This window comes from Balaenoptera borealis, assembly GCF_965194805.1.
Source record: "Balaenoptera borealis genome assembly, chromosome: 5".
NCBI classification, from domain to species: Eukaryota; Metazoa; Chordata; class Mammalia; order Artiodactyla; family Balaenopteridae; genus Balaenoptera; species Balaenoptera borealis.
This window is the reverse complement of record NC_138862.1, coordinates 106157624-106171253: the sequence shown is the minus strand read 5'-3', so window position 1 is coordinate 106171253 and position 13630 is coordinate 106157624. Positions and strand designations below refer to the sequence as shown.

General features: G+C 37.5%; 1 long non-coding RNA gene across 1 annotated transcript in view; it reads left to right on the top strand.

The window, feature by feature from the left end:
- The first annotated feature begins 483 nt into the window (after positions 1-483).
- Positions 484-13630, top strand: part of LOC309629842 — a 701738-nt gene continuing 688591 nt past the window's right edge. The window contains exon 1 of the long non-coding RNA XR_014245263.1: positions 484-4187. This is a non-coding gene — a long non-coding RNA (uncharacterized lncRNA). The remainder of the gene's footprint in view (positions 4188-13630) is intronic.

Sequence of the window (13630 nt, the reverse complement as noted above, 5' to 3'; positions counted from 1 at the left end):
CTTCAGTTACTTCTTCTTCCTCCTGTCCCTCTTCATCCTTTCTCTGGGCCTCCAATTCCATCAGTAAGCTCCTCACGTTGTACAGCAAGGAGTTCAATGAAATTGTCCTCTTGCGGATCTAGCTCCAGCTTCTCGCTGAGGGTCACTACGTTGCTGAAGACCTCTTCGGACTTCTGATCTACCTTCTCAAATCCACAAAAATCATGAACAAACTGTGGGCAAAGGTTCTTCCAAACCGCATTCATGGTGACCGCCATACCCTCACACCATGCAAAGTCAATGTTTTTTATGGTCTTGTAGATGTTATAGTCCTTCCAAAGTTGTCCCTAGGTTGTTCCTGATTTGTCACTTCCCTTTACTGCCTGACAAAAAATGTGACATAAATAATATTTCTTGAAAGTTGCTATAACGCCCTGGTCCATAGGTTGGATGAGCAGCATAGTATTTGGTGACAGATGCAGTACTTTGACATGGGGATGAAAGTCATCCATGAATGGGGGGTGGCCCAGAGCATAGTCGAGCAGCAAAAGAATGTTTTTCTGGAACGTCCTTCTCCAAGCAATATTTCTCTACGTCTGGGATAAAGTGGTGGCAAAACCAGTCCTGGAACATGGCCTGTGTAATCCAGGATTTGGGGTTATGCTTCCACACAACAGGAAGAGAGCCCTTGGCTATGCTTTTAAGGGTTTTTGGGTTCTGTGAATGATAAACTAAGAGAGGCTTCAGCTTCATATCACCGGAAGCATTGCCACCAAACAACAGTTAGCCTATCCTTTGCTGCTTTACAGCCCGGCATCAACTTTTCCTCCTTGCTGATGTAACTTCAGTCTGGCATCCCCTTCCTGTAGAGTTGTGTCTCATCCACATTAAAAACCTGGTTGGGTAAATACACACCATCATCAATAATTTCTCAAAGTGTTTCAGGAAGTTCCTGGACAGCTACCCTATGTGCACTTGATGCCTCTTCACTTACTTTTACATTGTGAAGGTTAGCTCTAGCCTTGAACGAATGAAACCAGCCATGGCTGTCATTAAAAGATGTGCCCTCTGATTCTTTGCCGTGTTTCTTCTTCAAGTCTTCATAAAGGCTTTTAGCTTTCTCTTGAATCAGCATTAAGCTGAGCAGGACTCAGCGCTGATGTTGATCCTGCATCCGCACACTGAGAAGTTTCTCCATCTCCTCCATCACTTTTCCATGCTTCTTGGATATTTTGTCAACATCATCGGCACAGCAGACTTCACATGTTCCATGATCTTGTACTTGTTCTTTAGATTCGTGCCAATGATTGAATGATTCATGTTATAAGAATGAGCGATGTCTAACATCTTTTTGCCTCACTCCACTCTCTCAATTATTTTCACATTTGTTTGCATCATTATTGCTTGGCACTTCTTAACAGTACCAGCTACATCACCGCTGCTTTTACACTTGCTTCCAGACATCTTGGGATTGAAATAAAGATACTGTACTACTGTACTCTATACAATACTGTAAAGTACACAAAAGCACAACCACTTATAGAGGATGCACGCACGTGACAATGTATGCTGGACATGTGAACTAACTTACATGGTTGGACATGCGAATGGACATTTGCATCTTTGAAAGTTTGCAACTTGAAGGTTCGCATGTAGGTGACTTACTGTATTTGTACTGCCTTGGAAGAACTAGCTAGGAAAACTTTGGTATGATTTATATCAGAGAATTTGCTTATGTTCTCTTCTAGGAGTTTTAAGGTGTCATATCTTATGTTTAAGCATATAAGCAATTTGGAGTTTATTTTTGTGTAAGGAGTGAGGGTATGTTCTGACTTCACTGATTTGCATACGGCTGTCCAACTTTCAAAACACCACTTGCTGAAGAGACTGTCTTTTCCCCATTGTATAGTCTTGCCTCCTTTGTCGAAGGTTAGTTGACCATAGGTGTGTGGGTTTTTTCCTGGGCTCTCTATTCCATTCCATTGATCCATGTATCTCTTTCTGTGCCAATACCCTGTGGTTTTGATTACTGTAACTTTGTAGTATTGTCTGAAGTTTAGGAGGGTTATGCCTCCTTCTCTGTTCTTTTTCCTCAGGATTGTGTTGACAGTTCTGACTTTTTATGGTTCCAGATACATTTTCGGATGATTTGTTCTAGTTCTGGGAAAAAAGTCATGGGTAATTTGATAGGGATCACATTAAATCTGTAGATTGTTTTGGGTAGTATGGCCATTTTAACACTATTAATTCTTTCCATCCAAGAGCGTGGGATGTCTTTCCATTTCTTTGAGTCACCTTCAGTTTACTTTACTAATGCTTTGTAGTTCTCAGCATATAAATCTTTCACCTCCTTGGTGAGGTTTATTCCTAAGTATTTTATTTTTTTGATGCCATTTTAAGAAGTATTGCTTGTTTACATTCCCTTTCTGATATTTCATTGTTAGTGTAAAGCAGTGCAACCAGGGACTTCCCTGGAGGCTCTGTGGTTGAGAATCCATCTGCCAATACAGGGGACATGGGTTTGAGCCCTGGTGCAGGAAGATCTCACATGCCGTGGAGCAACTAAACCTGTGCTCCACAACTACTTAGCCTGCACTCTAGAGCCCGTGAGCCACAACTACTGAGCCCGTGTGCCACAACTAGTTAAGCCTGGGTGTTTAGAGCCCGTGCTCCACAACAAGAGAAGCCACTGCAATGAGAACCCTGTGCACCACAATGAAGACTAGCCCCCACTGGCCACAACTAGAGAAAGCCCGTGCACATCAATGAAGACCCAATGCAGCCAAAATGAATTTAAAAGAAAAAGGAAAAGAAAAACCAAGAAATGCAACCAATTTATGTATGTTAATCTTGTATCCTGCTACTTTGCTGAATTTGTTTATCAGTTCTAGCAGTTTTTGTGTGGAAATTTTAGGGTTTCCTTTATATATATTATCATGTCTTCTGCATATAATGACAACTTTACCTCTTCCCTTCCAATTTGGTTTGATTTTATTTCTTTTTCTTGTCTGATTGTTGTGGTAGGACTTCCAATACTATGTTGAAGAGAAGAGGTGAGAGTGGGCATCCTTGTCTTGTTCCAGATTTTAGCGGGAAGGCTTTCAGCTTATGAACATTGAGTATTATATTGGCTTTGGGTTTGTCATAAATAGCTTTTATTATATTGAGATATGTTTCCTCTATACCCACTTTGGTAAGCGTTTTTATCATGAATGGATGTTGAAGTATTTCAAATGCTTTTTCGGCATCTCTTGAGATGATCATTTGTTTCTTGTTTTTCCTTTGTTGATGGGGTGTATCATGTTGATTGATTTGCATATGTTGAAACAACTTTGTGACACTGGGGTGAATCAAATTTGGTCATGGTGTATGATCCTCTTATGTGTTGTCAGATTCGGTTTTTTTATCTTCAGTTGAGAATTTTTGCATCTATATTTATTGAAGATATTGGCCTGCAATTTTCTTTTTATGGTAGTGTCTTTCTCTGTGTCTTTTTTAAGTGTTTATTGAATTTGTTAGAATATTGCTTCTGTTTTATGTTTTGGTTTCTTGTTTGTGAGGCATGTGGGATCTTAGCTCCCCGACCAGGGATCGAACCCACACCCCCTGCACTGGAAGGTGAAATCTTAACTGCTGGACCACCAGAAAAGTCCCCATCTATTTTTTGTTTGTTTGTTTGTTTGTTTAGTAAATTTCTTCCTTTATTTTTCGATGAATTGGCTGTTCGTTGCTGTGTACAGGCTCTCTGTAGTTGCGGCGAGCGGGGGCTACTCTTCATTGTGGTGTGCAGGCTGTTCATTGCAGTGGCTTCTTTTGTTGCAGAGCATGGGCTGTAGATTCATTGGGCTTCAGTCGTTGTGGCTATCAGGCTCAGTAGTAGTTGTGGCTCATGGGCTGTAAAGCGCAGGCTCAGTAGTTGTGGCACACAGGCTTAGTTGCTCCACAACATGTGGGATCTTCCTGGACCAGGGCTCGAACCCATATCCTCTGCATTGGCAGATGGATTCTTAACCACTGTGCCACCAGGGAAGTCCCCCCATCTGGTTTTGATATGAGGGTGATGGTGGCTTCATAGAATGTCTTTGGAAGTATTCCTTACTCTTCAATCTTTTTGAAGAGTTTGAGAAGAATCAGTGTAAGTTCTGCTTTGTATATTTGGTAGAATTTGCCTGTGAAACCATCTGATCCTGGACTTTTGTTGGTAAGGAGTTGTTTTAAATTACAGATTCTATTTTGCCTTTAGTGATCAGTCTGTTCAAGTTATCTATTTCTTCTTGATTCAGTTTTGTTCGGCTATAAAAAAGCAACATATATTTTTAGGTTATGTTAGCACATAAATACTTACCATGTATTAGACCACAAAAGAGCAAAGAAAAAAAAATATTAAAATATTTTTTCAAATAGAAAAAGTATTGAAATATTTTTAAGAAATTGGGAAAATAATACTAATTACAATAATGACAAATTGTTCTGAACTTAAAGACTACTTTATCTAAGATGCATATTATATGCTTATCATTTTACTGTTTTTAAATACATGGAATGTTTTCTCCTTTCTAATGTAATTATTTTATTTTACCTGTATATTGGGAAAAAAATTTAGTTGCACATAATATAAAAAATTACACTTTAATAGGAGATATTAATCCATTTACATTTACTATAGTACTGAAAATACTTAGGTTTAGTGTTACCATGTTATTGAGTGCTCTTTTTTATTTATTTATTTTTTAAAAAGATTTAATTTGGGAGGGGCATAGATTATTTATTTATTTATTCATTTTCAACATCTTTATTGGACTATAATTGCTTTACAATGGAGTGTTAGTTTCTGCTTTATAACAAAGTGAATCAGCTACACATATACATATATCCCCATATCTCCTCCCTCTTGCGTCTCCCTCCTACCCTCCCTATCCCACCCCTCTAAGTGGTCACAAAGCACTGAGCTGATCTCCCTGTGCTATGCAGCTATTTCCTACTAGCTATCTGTTTTACATCTGGTAGTATATATAAGTCCATGTCACTCTCTTACTTTGTCCCAGCTTACCCTTCCTCCTCCCCATGTCCTGAAGTTCATTCTCAACGTCTGCATCTTTATTCCTGTCCTGCCCCTAGGTTCTTACCAACCATTTTTTTTTTCTTTTTTTTTAGATTCCATATATATGTGTTAACATACAGTATTTGTTTTTCTCTTTCTGACTTACTTCACTCTGTATGACAGACTCTAGGTCCATCCGCCTCACTACAAATAACTCAATTTCATTTCTTTTTATGGCTGAGTAATATTCCATTTTATATTGAAGATGTGCAATATCTTCTTTATCCATTCATCAGTTGATGGACACTTAGGTTGCTCCCATGTCCTAGTTATTGCTAATAGAGCTGCAGTGAACATTGTGTAACATGACTCTTTTTGAATTATGGTTTTCTCCAGGTATATGCCCAGCAGTGGGATTGCTGTGTCATATGGTAGTTCTGTTTTTAGTTTTTTTAGGAATCTCTATACTGTTCTCAATAGTGGCTGTATCAATTTACATTCCCACCAACCTTGCAAGAGGGTTCCCTTTTCTCCACACCTCTGCAGCATTTATTGTTTGTAGATTTTTTTAATGATGGCCATTCTTACCTGTGTGTGGTGATACCTCACTGTAATTTTGATTTGCATTTCTCTAATGATCAGTGATGTTGAACATTCTTTAATGTGTTTGTTGGCAATCTGTATATCTTCTTTGGAGAAATGTCTATTTAGGTCTTCTGCCCATTTTTGGATTGGGTTGTTTGTTTCTTTGATATTGAGCTGCATGGGCTGCTTGTAAAGTTTGGAGATTAATCCTTTGTCAGTTGCTTCATTGACAGATATTTTCTCCCATCTGAGGGTTGTCTTTTCATGTTTTTTACATTTTCCTTTGCTGTGCAATATCTTTTAAATCTCATTAGGTCCCATTTGTTTATTTTTGTTTTTATTTCCATTTCTTTAGGAGGTAGGTCAAAAAGGATCTTGCTGTGATTTATGTCATAGAGTGTTCTGCCTATGTTTTCCTCTAAGAGTTTTATAGTGTCTGGCCTTACATTTAGGTCTTTAATCGATGTTGAGTTTCTTTTTGTGTATGGTGTTAGGGAGTCTTCTAATTTCATTCTTTTACCTGTAGCTGTCCAGTTTTCCCAGCACCACTTATTGAAGAGGCTGTGATTTCTCCATTGTATATTCTTGCCTCCTTTATCAAAAATAAGGTGACCATATGTGTATTGGTTTATCTCTGGGCTTTCTCTCCTGTTCCTTTGATCTATATTTCTGTTTTTGTGCCAGTACCATACTCTCCTGACTACTGTAGCTTTGTAGTATAGTCTGAAGTCAGGGAGCCTGATTCCTCTAGCTCTGTTTTTCTTCTCAGGATTGCTTTGGTTGTTCGGGGTCTTTTGTGTTTCCATACAAATTGTGAAATTTTTTGTTCTAGTTCTCTGAAAAATGCCATTGGTAGTTTGATAGGGATTGCACTGAATCTGTAGATTGCTTTGGGGAGTATAGTCATTTTCACAATGTTGCTTCTTCCAATCAAAGAACATGGTAAATCTCTCTATCTGTTTGTGTCATCTTTGATTTCTTTCATCAGTGTCTTATAGTTCTTTGAGTAAACGTCTTTTGTCTCCTTAGGTAGGTTTATTCCTAGGTATTTTATTCTTTTTGTTGCAGTGGTGGATGGGAGTGTTTCCTTAATTTCTCTTGCAGATTTTTCATCTATAGTGTATAGGAATGAAAGAGATATCTGTACATTAATTTTGTATCCTGCAACCTTACCAAATTCATTAATTAACTCTAGTAGGTTTCTGGTAGCATCTTTAGGATTCTCTATGTATAGTGTCATGTCATCTGCAAACAGTGAGAGCTTAACTTCTTCTTTTCTGATTTGGATTCCTTTTATTTCTTTTTCTTCTCTGATTGCTGTAGCTAAATATTCTAAAATTGTGTTGAATAACAGTGGTGAGAGTGGGCAACCTTGTCTTGTTCCTGATCTTGGTGGAAATGGTTTCGCTTTTTCACCATTGAGAACGATGCTGGCTGTGGGTTTGTCATATATGGCCTTTATTATGTTGGGGAAAGTTCCCTCTATGCCTACTTTCTGGAGGGTTTTTATCATAAATGGGTGTTTAATATTGTCAAAAGCATTTTTTGCATCTATTGAGATGATCATATGTTTTTTATCCTTCAGTTTTTTTAATATGGTGTATCACATTGATTTGCATGTATTGAAGAATCCTTGCATCCCTGGGATAAACTCCACTTGATCATGGTGTATGATCCTTTTAATGTGCTGTTGGATTCTGTTTGCTAGTGTTTTGTTGAGGGGTTTTGCATTTATGTTCATCAGTGATATTGGCCTGTAGTTTTCTTTCTTTGTGACATCTTTGTCTGGTTTTGGTATCAGGGAGATGGTGGTCTCATAGAATAAGTTTGGGAGAGTCCATCCCTCTGCTATATTTTGGAAGAGTTTGAGAAGGATAGGTGTTAACTCTTATCTAAATATGTGATAGAATTTGCCTGTGAAGCCATCTGGTCCTGGGCTTTTGTTTGTTGGAAGATTTTTAATCACAGTCTCAAGTTCAGTGCTTGGGATTGGTTTGTTTATAGTTTCTATTTCTTCCTGGTTCAGTCTTGGAAGGTTGTGCTTTTCTAAGAATTTGTCCATTTCTTCCAGGTTGTCCATTTTATTGGCATATAGTTGCTTGCAGTAATCTCTCATGATCCTTTGTATTTCTGCAGTGTCAGTTGTTCCTTCTCTTTTTTCATTTTTAATTCTATTGATTTGAGTCTTCTCCCTTTTTTTCTTGATGAGTCTGGCTAATGGTTTATCAAATTTGTTTATCTTCTCAAAGAACCAGCTTTCAGGTATTTTTGATATTTGCTGTTGTTTACTTCATTTCTTTTTCATTTATTTCTGATCTGAACTTTATGATTTCTTTCCTCTGCTGACTTTGTTTTTTTTTTCTTTCTTTCTTTAATTGCTTTAGGTGTAAGGTTAGCTTGTTTATTTGAGATGTTTCTTGTTTCTTGAGGTAGGATTGTATTGCTATAAACTTCCCTCTTAGAACTGCTTTTGCTGCATCCCATAGGTTTTGGGTCATCATGTTTTCATTGTCATTTGTTTCTAGGTATTTTTAATTTCCTCTTTGATTTCTTCAGTGATCTCTTGGTTATTAAGTAGTGTATTGTTTAGCGTCCATGTGTTTATATTTTTTTACAGATATTTTTCTTGTAATTGATATCTAGTCTGATAGCATTGTGGTCGGAAAAGATACATGATACGAATTCAATTTTCTTAAATTTACCAATGCTTGATTTGTGACCCATGATATGATCTATCCTGGAGAATATTCCACGAGCACTTGAGAAAAGGTGTATTCTGTTGTTTTTGGATGGAATGTCCTATAAATATCAATTAAGTCCATCTTGTTTAATGTATCATTTAAAGCTTGTGTTTCCTTATTTATTTTCATTGTGGATGATCTGTTCATTGGTGAAAGAGGGGTGCTAAAGTCCCCTACTGTGGTTGTGTTACTGTCGATTTCCCCTTTTATGGCTGTTAGCATTTGCCTTATGTATTGAGGTGCTCCTATGTTGGGTGCATAAATATGTACAATTGTTATATCTTCTTCTTGGATTGATCCCTTGATCATTATGTAGTGTCCTTCTTTGTCTCCTGTAATAGCCTTCATTTTAAAACCTATTTTGTCTGATATGATAATTGCTACTCTAACTTTCTTTTGATTTCCATTTGCATGGAATATCTTATTCCATCCCCTAACTGTCAGTCTGTATGTGTGTCCCTAGGTCTGAAGTGGGTCTCTTGTAGACCGCATATATATCAATCGTGTTTTTGGATCCATTCAGCCAGTCTATATCTTTTTGTTGGAACATTTAATCCATTTACATTTAAGGTAATTATTGATATGTATGTTCTTATTCCAATTTTCTCTAATTGTTTTGGATTTGTTATTGTAGGTGTTTTCCTTCTCTTGTGTTTCTTGCCTAGAGAAGTTCCTTTAGCATTTGTTGTAAGGCGGGTTTGGTGGTGCTGAATTCTGTTAGCTTTTGCTTGTCTGTAAAGCTTTTAATTTCTGTCGAATCTGAATGAGATCCTTGCTAGGTCGAGTAATCTTGATTGTAGCTTTTGCCCTTTCATCACTTTAAATAGGTCCTGCCAGTCCCTACTGGCTTGCAGAGTTTCTGTTGAAAGATCAGCTGTTAACCTTATGGGGATTCCCTTGTATGTTATTTGTTGTTTTTCCTTTGCTGCTTTTAATACTTTTTCTTTGTATTTAATTTTTGATAGTTTGATTAATATATGTTTTGGCATGTTTCTCCTTGGGTTTATCTTGTATGGGACTCTCTGTGCTTCCTGGACTTGATTAAGGATTTCCTTTCCCATATTAGGGAAGTTTTCAACTATAATCTCTTCAAATATTTTCTCAGTCTCTTTCTTTTTCTCTTCTACTTCTGGGACCCCTATATTCGAATGCTGGTGCGTTTACTGTTGTCCCAGAGGTGTCTCAGATTGTCCTCAATTCTTTTCATTCTTTTTTCTTTATTCTGCTCTGTGGTAGTTTTTCCACTATTTTATCTTCCAGGTCGTTTATCCATTCTTCTGCTTCAGTTATTCTGCTATTGTTTCCTTCCAGAGAATTTTTAATTCCGTTTATTGTGTTGTTCATCATTGTTTATTTGCTCTTTAGTTCTTCTAGGTCCTTGTTAAACGTTTCTTGTCTATTCTCCATTCCAGTTCCAAGATTTGGGATCATCTTTACTATCATTACTCTGAATTCTTTTTCAGGTAGACTGCTTATTTCCTCTACATTTGTTTGGTCTGGTGGGTTTTTACCTTGTTCCTTCACCTGCTGTGTGTTTCTCTCTCTTCTCATTTGGCTTTGGGGACTGTGTTAGGGATCTCCTTTTTGCAGGCTGCAGATTCGTAGTTCCCGTTGTTTTTGGTGTCTTCCCCCAGTGGCTAAGTTTGGTTTAGTGGGTTGTGTAGGCTTTCTGGTGGAGGGGACTGGTGCCTGTGTTCTGGTGGGTGTGTCTGGATCTTGTCTTTCTGGTGGACAGATCCGCATCTGGTGGTGTGTTTTGGGGTGTCTATGACCTTATTATGATTTTAGGCAGCCTCTCTGCTAATGGGTGGGCCTGCATTCCTGTCTTGCTAGTTGTTTGGCATGGGATGTCCAGCACTGGATGTTGCTGGTCTTTGAGTGGAGCTGGGTCTTAGCATTGAGACGGATATCTCTGGGAGAGCTTTCGCAGTTTGATATTGCAAGGTGCCAAAGGTCTCTGGTAGACCAATGTCCTGAACTCGGCTCTCCCACCTCAGAGGCACAGGCTTGACACTCGGCCGGAGCACCAAGATCCTGTCAGCCACACAGCTGGGGGTGAGAGCAAGAGGTAGCTTTGGTACATCTCAAAGACCACCAATGAGATTCACTGACCATTTTCTCTCCATCACTGAAGAAAACAAAATTCAGTCTTTGACAAGTCAGCCACTTTGGTAGCCAGCCTCCAAGATGGCCCTAATCATCCCCTAATTATCTCCCAGTCTTCATGTACCTGTGTGGCTCCTCGCACTTGAAAAGGGCTGACTGTTTAACTAATAAGACATTGCAGAAATGACAAAGTGCAGCTTCCAAAGGCATAAAAGACATTGCAGCTTCTGCTTTGGTTTCTGCTAGATCCCTCCTCCTGGGGTAAGCCAGCTGCCATGTCATGAGGACATTCAAGCAGCCTCAAGGAGAGATCCATGTGGCAAGGAACTGAGGCCTCTTACCTACAGCCACGTGAGTGAGTCATCTCAGAAGTCAAAAGATTTAATTTTATTTATTTTTGGTTACGTTGCATCTTTGTTGCTGCACAGCATTTGTCTAGTTGTGTCAAGCAGGGGTTACTCATCCTTGTGATGCACGGGCTTCTCCTTGTGGTGGTTTCTCTTGTTGTGGAGTATGGGCTCTAGGTGCATGGGCTTCAGTAGTTGTGTCATGCAGGCTCAATAGTTGTTGCTTGCAGGCTCTAGAGCACAGGCTCAGTAGTTGTGGCACACGGGCTTAGTTGCTCTGTGGCATGTGGGATCTTCTCAGACCAGGGATTGAACCCCTGTCCCCTGCATTGGCAGGCAAATTCTTACCCACTGTGCCACCAGGGAAGTCCAGTGTGCTCTTTTGTAACCCTAGTCTGTTTTCATTATTTTCTATCTTAACGATTCTGTATTAAAGAAAAAAAATAATACTGCTTTCTACCCCTCCTCTTTGAGGATTATATATGGAGAAGTATGTCTTATTTATTAATCTCAAATTTTCACCTTACTTTTAAGAAGTAATCACAATGTGAAGTATTTAATACCTTTCACTTCCACCTTGAAAAGCATGGATATTAAAGTGCTAATATAATTACCTTCCCTAGTCTATCTTTTTTCCTTTTTGTTATGTATAAAAAACAACTAAAAACATGCATGGTTTGTAAGGAAATGACAAATTTCAGAAAATTCAGAATCTGAATACATTCTATACGTAGCTTCTAGATAAAAACACAGAAAATTGCCAGATACTCAGAGGCCCCCTGGTCCCATTCTAGTGACTCCCCTTAAGGTTTAATATTGTTCTTGTATCTAACAAAAAGATCACTTTACCTGTATTTTGTATTTTATATAAATGTTATGGCACAGTAAAATCACTTTTGGATTGGGCTTTTTTATTTTATGTTGTTTGTGAATATGCCTATATGGTTGCCTGTAGTTGTGAACATGCATTGCCACTGTTGCATAGGATTCCATAGTGTAAATATTTAACTATTAATTAATTTATTCCAATGTGTGTTACAGTATGAGTGATTTTCAGTTTGTGTCTATTGAGAACAGCACTGGTATATAAATTCTAGAACTTGAGCTTTGGTGGTGTGTGTATAAATTATTGTTCAGTATACATGTAGTAGTAAAATTTTCGAGTCATAGCTTTCATGTGTTTATCGTTTTAGATACTTCTAAATATTTTCAAAACATTTGTATGATTTTTCATCCTCAGCAGCAGTGAATGAGATTCAAGGATTATACACATTCTTGTCAAACTTGATTAATACCTGTCATTTTCATTTGAACTTTCTGGTTGGTGAGTTATAATTCCAGATATCACTTTTCTGCATTTAATTGACTACTAAGAAGCTAAGCATCTTTTGATATGTTTACTTAACATTCTGTACTCTCTTTTTGAAATATCTTTTGGTATATTTTCCCCATTTTTGCTATTACATTATCTTCTTATTGAAGACTTCCTTTTTTTTTAACATCTGAAGACTTTTTATTTAGGAGTTTTAAATATATGCTTGATATGAGTTCTTCTCTCTTTCTGTCTCTCCTTCTCTTTCTTTAGATGAGTGTCAGTTTTTAATGTTAATAACATCTAATTTCTTATTTTACTATTTATTTATTTAGTCTTATTTCTATTTATTTACGTAGTCTTCTTATCTGTAGCAGAACACATTATTTATTCTAAACCACAAATATGTTTTCGTTTCTTCAATAAATGTAATTATTAAGCTTTAAATTTAAGTTAACTTTCTAAACTAAATATGTTGTATCATAGTGAGTATTAATTTTTCTATGACAGCTGAAAGGTTACATTTATTCAGAAAATGTTGTATCAGCTTTCTTTTCATTTGCTCCTACTTCTCATTGATTCACAGTGGTAAACATCACTTCATCCATGGATCTGACTTTTCTCTGATTTCTCATGGTCATTCTCACTAATTCATCTTGCCTCCTGAAATCTTTAGCAATCCCATTATTCCACAGAAGCAAAAACCTTCCTTGGGCCTTTTTCCTCAGAAGATTGACTATTCCCACATTTTAAATGGGAGATTGCAATAAGTTAGGAGAAAATGCCACAAGGGTCTCTCATTTTTTTTTTCACATCCTGTAACAGCCTCTGCTTGCACTCTCTGTTCAAAGATTTTTGTGCAACACATTGATGGAAGATGCCAGTTGTTTCTCTCCTCGGGGAAAAGACAGATTAATTACCTAACAAATAAAATTAAGAGAGTGTCTTGCTCTTTTCAAATGTTGGACAGGATTGCTTGCATCCTAATTTAAACGTTTCAGGTGACTGAAGCTTAAGATTCCTAAGCTTTAATCCATACTTGCACCATGCACAGCACCCAACAGGAGAGCTTTACATAACCCCATGAGACACTTGTGTGCAAGTGGAACAGATAAAAATAGAAAACTATTGCTGTCTTTTTGTGTCATAAAAATGATTTTTTGTCTCATTTAAAATATTTTTTTCTAAAATCCAAAAACGTGTCAGGCTAAAATATTGTTATTTCGAATATGGTAAAATCGAAGACCCTTCAAATTTCTTTCCAGTTTTGTTGATGATGGGATGCCATCAGAGATATGACTTCATTAAACACAATAGGTAAGATTCCTTCATAGGCCTGATTGGGGAATATGAAAATAATCCCCAGAAAAATCTGGACATTTTCTAGTTCTCAAATACTGGTTAAGATGGTAGAAAGGGCCCTTCATTGTCCTATATGTGAATGCAGATCAGTTGTGAGAGGTGGGGATAAAACAAGCAGCCTAAATATCCTTTATGTTTGTTGTACTACTAGTAGAAA